Below are 8,057 nucleotides of genomic sequence, written 5' to 3'. Positions count from 1 at the left end.
ACATCTTCGTTTAGACTTTTACTTACTTTGAGTAGAGGTGGAAATGGGTCTCTCTGCTTGACAATTCACCTAAAGTGACATGTAAGGGGTGGGGGGGGTTATGGCCCTTATAATACAAATGAATGACCTTTTAATGTGGCATGAACACAACCAGTCATGATGATTTCGTCTGATTGTCAAACAAATCACTTCAAAAAGTATGCTACCGGTGTATGTTTCTCCACTTCAAAATCATCCAAATAGTGCAATGCATGTACGTACACTCAAGCCATTTGAGGAATGGAAATAGACATCTGTTACGCAAACACAAAAAGTGCTAGGGTGACCATTTCGTTTTTCCTGTGAGTTTCAGCCCCATTTCAGGAGTTCTTGACTTGTCAGTCTACAAAAAAATTCCATTTGTCAGCATGACACATCAATTAATGTAGCCCTAATCAATGGCAATCGCTGAATGTCATTAGGCACACTTTTTGAGTTTATCGTCAATGCATACTACCGGTAGCCAGTGATGTAGTAGTACAAATGTTTTGGTAAACTCTGATTGGTGGTTGGGGTGAAAATAGTAACACTCCCTGTACTTTCATTTACATTTACATTTAAGTCATTTAGCAGACGCTCTTATCCAGAGCGACTTACAAATTGGTGCATTCACCTTATGACATCCAGTGGAACAGTAGTGCATCTAAATCTTTTAAGGGGGGGTGAGAGGGATTACTTTATCCTATCCTAGGTATTCCTTAAAGAGGTGGGGTTTCAGGTGGTGATTGACTCCGCTGTCCTGGCGTCGTGAGGGAGTTTCAATGCATTTTTTCTGAAAAAGGTGGATAATCTGCGTTTACCCTCCACTTGGCCTACACCACTATCGGTAGCCTACCCTCTGAGGCAATATTACATACATGAACACATGCAGAGCAGGTAGTTGAATCAAAACATGTTTACACCGTAGTTCATGAGTTGTCCATAATTTATGGGTTGAATGCTTGGAGTCTTCACAGATCCTGTGACATAAAACACTACCTTTCTTTCCTTAATGGCATTTATGACAGTGTTCTTAGTCATTTATAAGCATTTAACAATTGAATTAGAACATTGAACTTAAACCCTGTACAATTCCTGGATCTTGGAGATCTGGAAAACGCAAGTGTAACTCTGCCTACGTTGCATTTCATGATGTTTCACTGTGAAAACAGTTCTTATGGGCACACAAGTCCAAAATAATGTAGACCTATGCCATTGCAAAATTGAATGCTTCTAACCGAAAGAGTCAACTATAGGCCTATTGTCATTCATGTTGGATGGATTGGATGCACATTGGTGTCTAGCTGTAGGCTAGTAGTCTAGTGATATTGGCAACCATCATCATCAGTCGATGATGAAAAAAATAGTGTGTGAATTTTTTTATTTATTTGATTTATTTTACCTTTATTTAACCAGGTAGGCAAGTTGAGAACAAGTTCTCATTTACAATTGCGACCTGGCCAAGATAAAGCAAAGCAGTTCGACAGATACAACGACACAGAGTTACACATGGAGTAAAACAAACATACAGTCAATAATACAGTATAAACAAGTCTATATACAATGTGAGCAAATGAGGTGAGAAGGGAGGTAAAGGCAAAAAAGGCCATGGTGGCAAAGTAAATACAATATAGCAAGTAAAACACTGGAATGGTAGTTTTGCAATGGAAGAATGTGCAAAGTAGAAATAAAAAAATGAATGAAGCTAAATACATGGTCTACTTCTTCTGGCCACGGCTGGGCACGGCTGGCCACGGCTGGCACGGCTGGGCTGGGCACGGCTGGGCACGGCTGGCCACGGCTGGCACGGCTGGCCATGGCTGGCACGGCTGGCACGGTTGGCACGGCTGATACGGCTGGCACGGCTCTCTAAACAGCTGACTGAAAAAAGCAAACAATGATAAATAAATGGATAAATCTAATGCATTAGAATAAAGGCTATTTTTATACTGAGTGGACAGGCAGTGGACCGGGAGACGTTTGTGCAGCCACCTAGAAATACATGGTTTAAACCATGACAGAGGGTTGGGGGTGTTAGTTTCATTTGGAAGCATTTATTTTCAAATTTACCACTGCATTTGAACAAATAGGAGAATGGTTAAATTAACATTACTTAGAGACCCCCCCCCCCCAAGTTTGACTTTTGTTGCATTTAGGGGAGCTAATGTCTCATTCAGGGGAGTTGACTGGCTCCCTCATAATTCGCACCCTGCTGCCTCCAATATTTAATATGTTCTTAAAGGTATCTAGTATTAGTGTACCAAGTGTGATACCTATATCATGAAGTGGAACAATCTGAGGTTTGGTTCTTATTGGCTGGACTATATCAGGTGAGCAGAGATTACTGATGATTACAGAGTCCTCTTTCTCAACTCTGTGTTCTTTTTTCACTTTCTGTGCCAAACGATACTTTAGAATAAGGCTACTTTTAGAACTTGAAATACAGTACAAAACTGGATTGCTGATGCTATGTTTTGGCCATTGGCACTCCCCAGTAGAAGCAGTCCTCCATAGGAATGAATGTGATTCTACAGTATTTCTATTAAATGTTTCAAGGACAAAATTACATGTATTTAAGTTGTTTTTTTGTTGTAGTGGGGATAGTAACATTAGTTATCTCAAAAAATTATACTTTAAGGAAAATCTTTATATATTTGTAAAATAAATAAATAATATATATATCATTTAAAAGTATCTGTAATAGAATAACGTGGCAAAAACAAATGTAGGGGGATGGGGGAGTGCCAAGATGGAGGTAAGGTGGCTTCAACACAGCACCTTCTATTAGTCAGTTAGTGTACACAGTGCCTTCGGAAAGTGTTCAGACCCCTTGACTTTTTCCACATTTTGTTACTTTACAGCCTTATTCTAAAATGTATTATATTGATGGGGGGGGGGGGGGGGGGGACCATCTACACACAATACCGCATTAAAGACAAAGCAAAAACATTTTTTTTAGACATTTCTTCTAATTCATATATATTTTGTATAATAATATCACATTTATATTAGTATTCAGACGTTTTACTCAGTCCTTTCTTGAAGCACCTTTGGCAGCGATTACAGCATTGAGTCTTCTTAGGCATGACGCTACAAGCTTGGCACACCTGTATTTGGGGAGTTTCTCCCATTCTTCTCTGTAGATCCTCTCAAGCTTTGTCAGGTTGTATGGGGATGCACAGCTATTTTCAGGGCTCTCCAGAGATGTTCCACAGAGGAACTCTGGAGTTCTGTCAGAGTGACCATCGGGTTCTTGGTCACCTCCCTGACCAAGGCCCTTCTCCTCCGATTGCTCAGTTTGGCAGGGTGGCCAGCTCTAGGAAGAGTCTTGGTGGTTCCAAACTTTTTCCATTTAAGAATGATGGAGGCCACTGTGTTATTGGGGACATTCAATGCTGCAGAAATGTTTTGGTACCCTTCACCAGATCTGTGTCTCGACACAATCATGTCTCAGAGCTCTACGGACAATTGCTTAGACCTCATGGTTTGGTTTTTGCTCCGACAACTGTGGGACCTTATATTAACAGGTGTGTGCATTTCCAAATCATGTCCAGTCAATTGAATTTACCACAGGTGGACTCCAATCAAGTTGTAGAAACATCTCAAGGATGATCAATGGAAACAGGATCTCAAGTTCCAGTCTCATAGCAAAGGGTCTGAATTTCTGTTTCATTTTTTAAAAACATTTGCAAAAAAAATCTCCAAAAACCTTATTTCGCTTTGTCATTATGGGGTAGTGTGTGTACATTGCTGAGGAATTGTTTTTATCGAATCAATTTTAGCATAAGGCTGTAACGTAACAAAATGTGGAAAAAGTCAAGGGGTCTGAGTCACGCCCTGGCCTAAGTATTTTGTGTTTATCTTTATGTATTGGGTCAGGCCAGGGTGTGGCATGGGGTTTTTGTATTGTGGTGTGTTTTGTCTGGGGGTTTTGGTGTGTAAGTATTGGGATAGTAGCTAGTGGGGTTATCTAGCAGAGTCTATGGCTGTCTGGAGTGGTTCTCAATCAGAGGCAGGTGTTTATCGTTGTCTCTGATTGGGAACCATATTTAGGCAGCCATATTCTTTGGTTGTATTGTGGGTGATTGTCCTGAGTGTCTCGATGTCCTTGTTAGATGACACATGTATAGGCTGTTTTCGGTTTTCGTTTATTGTTTTTGTAGTGTTCGTGTTTAGTAGTGTTTTACATTTGTTAAATAAACATGAATCGCAATTGACACGCTGCAGTTTGGTCCGACTCTCCTTCACCATATGAAAACCGTGACAGTCTGAGTACTTTCCAAAGGCACTGTATAGATCATTGTGTAAATGCCCGAGGTACATAGCCTACAGCAGGGTTCCCCAATTGACATTTTTTCGAATTTTCATTGTTGGACATAAAATACTGTAAAAACACCAGGAAATCAGCTCCAAGTGATTTTAATTTTGGATATCTGTTCATAAGTATTCCCACACATAATAGAGAGAGATGATCATATACAAATGTAAGCAAAGGTTTCAAATTATTACGTTTTAGTCAAATACTGGGAAAAAACTGGTTGAATCAACATTGTTTCCAAATCATTGTGATGACGTGGGAATCAACGTGGGAAACTGATTGGAATTTAGTATTTTTTTTCACCCAACTTTTAACCTAAATCCAATGAAATGGTCAAATGTTTTGTTGATTTCACATTGAATTCACCTTAGTTGACAACTCAACCAAATCTAGATGTTTGTGCCCAGTGGGATGATTCTCTCACTCCCTCTCTCTCTCCCTTAGATAACCGTGACAAAGGCTCACCAGCGCCCATAATTCCACCAGCTCCTATAATTCCACCATTTGACATTGTTGTTTTTCAACCTCACTCAGACGCATCTGAGCTAACTACACTGTGCGCCCTTAAGTACACAAATGTTTGTGTGTTCATTTGTAAACAAGTTATTGTTTAATTATAACTTTGTGTGAACTTTGCTGATCAGTGGGGCGAAGCATGTCTCCCCTTCAGCGTGTAATTGTTCAGCCTAATTGCTGGCCCTGTTCACAGAGCATAAAGCACTGCTCATCAGCATGGCCATCTCACATGCCTTCATTTTACTGGCTGTGTCCCAAATAGCACCTTATCCCCTATATAGTGCCCCACTTTTGATCATAGCCCTATAGTCCCTGATCAAAAGCAGTGCTCTATATAGCGAATAGGGTGCAATTTGGGAAGCACTCACTGGCTGTCTCCTCAACAGAAACATTAACAGCATTTTAATGGTTCAATGTCTCTTATGATCCTAATTGTCAAGATAAAAGCATATGGTGCTGAAAAGAAGGAGGGGGTGGATATACATGTTATTTTTAAATTCTCCCATCTAAAATGGATATAATAATAATAAAGGCATGATGTTAGCAATTTGTCTGTCTTTACACCGTATACATGCATTGTTGTCCCACCCAGTCTGGTCTCCTTCCAAATCAATGCTGGGTAATCAGAGAGGACACAAAGTCACATACAGACAACTGTCATGGTGAGGCCTCCCTCAGGCAGGTTAGGTTGAATCTCTCTCCCTCTCTCTAAAGATGAGCAAAAAAAGACCATATAAAATAATACAAATACTTAGCTATATTGTATGATACATTTTTTTAAACAATTATATTATTTTATCCCCCTTGCTAGAATAATGACACTTAGCCTTTTTCTAAAATGCTTTATGAGATTGGAGAACACATTAAGAGGGATCTTAGACCATTTTCTCCATACAGAATCTTTCCAGATCCTGGATATCCTTCCTCTGTGCTTTATGGACTGCCCTCTTCAATTCAAATCACAGTTTTTCATTAGGGTTCCAGTCCGGAGACTGAGATGGCCATTGCAACATTTTGTGGTCAATTAACCATTTCTTTGTGGATTTTGATGTGTGCTTGAGGCTATGGTCTTGCTGGAAGATCCACTTGAGGCCAACATTCAGCCTCCTGGCAGAGGCAACCAGGTTTTTGGTTAAAATGTCCCGGTACTGGGTAAAGTTCTTGATGCCATTGACCTTAACAAGGGCCCCAGGACCAGTGGAACCAAAATGGACCCATAACATCAAAGATCCCATTTTTTACAATAGGGGTTCTTTTCTTATTATGCTTCTTTATTTCAACGCTAAACCCACCACTGGTGCATGTTGCCAAAGAGCTCTATTTTCATGTCACCTGACCATACCACCAGTTCCAATCAAAGTGCCAATGCTGTTAAGCAAACTCCAGGCGTTCAATGACATGAACATAGAGCTCTTTGGACATGCACACCAGCGGTGGGCTTTGCTTTGAAAGAAAGATTGGCACCCTTGTACTTTTGACCTGAACGCATTTCCTCTTCACCTTTGAGACCACACCCCGCTCTATAAGTCTCACATCAGTTCATTTTCAGTTCCTCCCGGTTGCTCACAACAGTTACGATGGCATCTCTGTCTGTGTCAAACAACAAATTCTCACTGAATCTCTTCGAGAAGATCAGCGAGAGGAACAGCGAAGGAAACATCTTCTCTCCTCTGCTTTGGCTATGGTATTCCTTGAGGCCAAGGGCAATCCTGTTACACATATATCAGAGGCGCTGCACCTCCACAAAGCTGATGGTGACATCCATGATGGGTTAAAAAAAACTCCTGTCTGAGTTGAACAATGACAAACCCCATACACACTGAGCCTGGCTAACCGCCAGTTTGAAGGGGCCAGGGGCAATATTGCCGCACGGATGTTAGAGACCCTGCCCCGCCACAAAGCTGAGGTGTTCAGAAAACTCCTGTCTGGGCCCCGTACGCACTACCCCCTATGCACGGAACCTGGCAAAGCCTTTACAAAAGCTTTTCTCTGTGAAACTAGGAAGTACTACAGTGCCAGGTCTGTCAACTTTGAGTCCAATGCAGAGGCAGCTAGGGTTAATATTAACTGGGTGGATAAAAAGACAGAGGGAAAACTCCAGGACCGGTTGCAAAAGGAAGCTGTCAACAACCAAAACTTGTTGGTGAATGCCATTTATTGCAAGTGAGGCAAGGAGTTCAAGGAGAGATCCACCAGAGAAGATCAGTTCAAGGTGAGAAGAAATTAGAGTAAACCAGTGAAAATTATGTATCAGGAGAGCATGTTCTGCTTGACCTTAATCCCTGAGGTCAACTGCTAGATTCTGGAGTGATCTGAGCATGCTCCCAGAAGAGATAGAGGACAAACTGGGCTGGAGAAGCTGGAGAGGGAGCTCATGTATGATACATTTGTTGCATGGACCAGGTGGGACATATGCACTTCCCCAGATTGAAGATGGAGAAGACCTGCGACCTAAAAGCAGTTCTGGTCAGCATGGGCATGATGGACTCCTTTAAGAGTTCAGGAGCAATTTCTCAGGTACGTCACCCAACAACAACCTGGAGATGTCGGAGGTGGTACACAAGGCCTTTGTAGAGGTGAATGAGGAAGGCACCGAAGGCTGCAGCTGCCACAAGGCGGTCTCCCTGATCAGTAATGTTAAATATACGTACCTTCAAAGCAGACCACCCCTTTCTGTTCTTCATCCGCCACAACAATACTCAAAACATCCTCTTCTGTGGCAGGTACTGCTCCCCTTAAAGTGATGCTACAGAGGTTTTGTATAAACGGGCCCCCAAAATGTTGCACAATTGTGTGTAACGTCATTCATTTCATATATGTTACGTCCTGCAAAAAAAAATGTTACTAATTCCAATTCATACAATTGGACTTTGCGATGCTTAAGGGTGATCGTCCTTGTAAACAACGTTGTCATTTGTAATAATTATGTTAATTTATGTAATCTCGGTTAACCCAGAAGTAAAATATTGTGTAATTTGGTCAGCTGCATGATTAAATTCTGGGCCAAAACGTGTTATAAGTTGAGAGTTTCGGCAAAGACGAAGGCCTAGATTCAATCAGATCAAGCGCTAACCAGCAATAGCCAACACCCGCATAGCTGATGTTTTGGCAGTGTAAGAGGTGGAACTGTGTTGGAATTGTCAAATTGGCAAGGAGCTGCTCTTGTGATCATTGTCACGAAGCCACACCCACCCCACTTGCGTTG

The 8,057-nt window shown here is 41.4% G+C and overlaps 1 pseudogene; it reads left to right on the top strand.

The window, feature by feature from the left end:
• Positions 1 to 6,725: 6,725 nt before the first annotated feature.
• Positions 6,726 to 7,591, top strand: LOC115142259 (leukocyte elastase inhibitor-like; annotated as a pseudogene).
• The last annotated feature ends 466 nt before the right edge of the window (positions 7,592 to 8,057 follow it).

The sequence above is a fragment of the Oncorhynchus nerka genome, linkage group LG14 (genome assembly GCF_034236695.1).
Source record: "Oncorhynchus nerka isolate Pitt River linkage group LG14, Oner_Uvic_2.0, whole genome shotgun sequence".
Taxonomy (NCBI): Eukaryota; Metazoa; Chordata; class Actinopteri; order Salmoniformes; family Salmonidae; genus Oncorhynchus; species Oncorhynchus nerka.
This window is presented reverse-complemented; position numbering and strand designations above follow the sequence as displayed.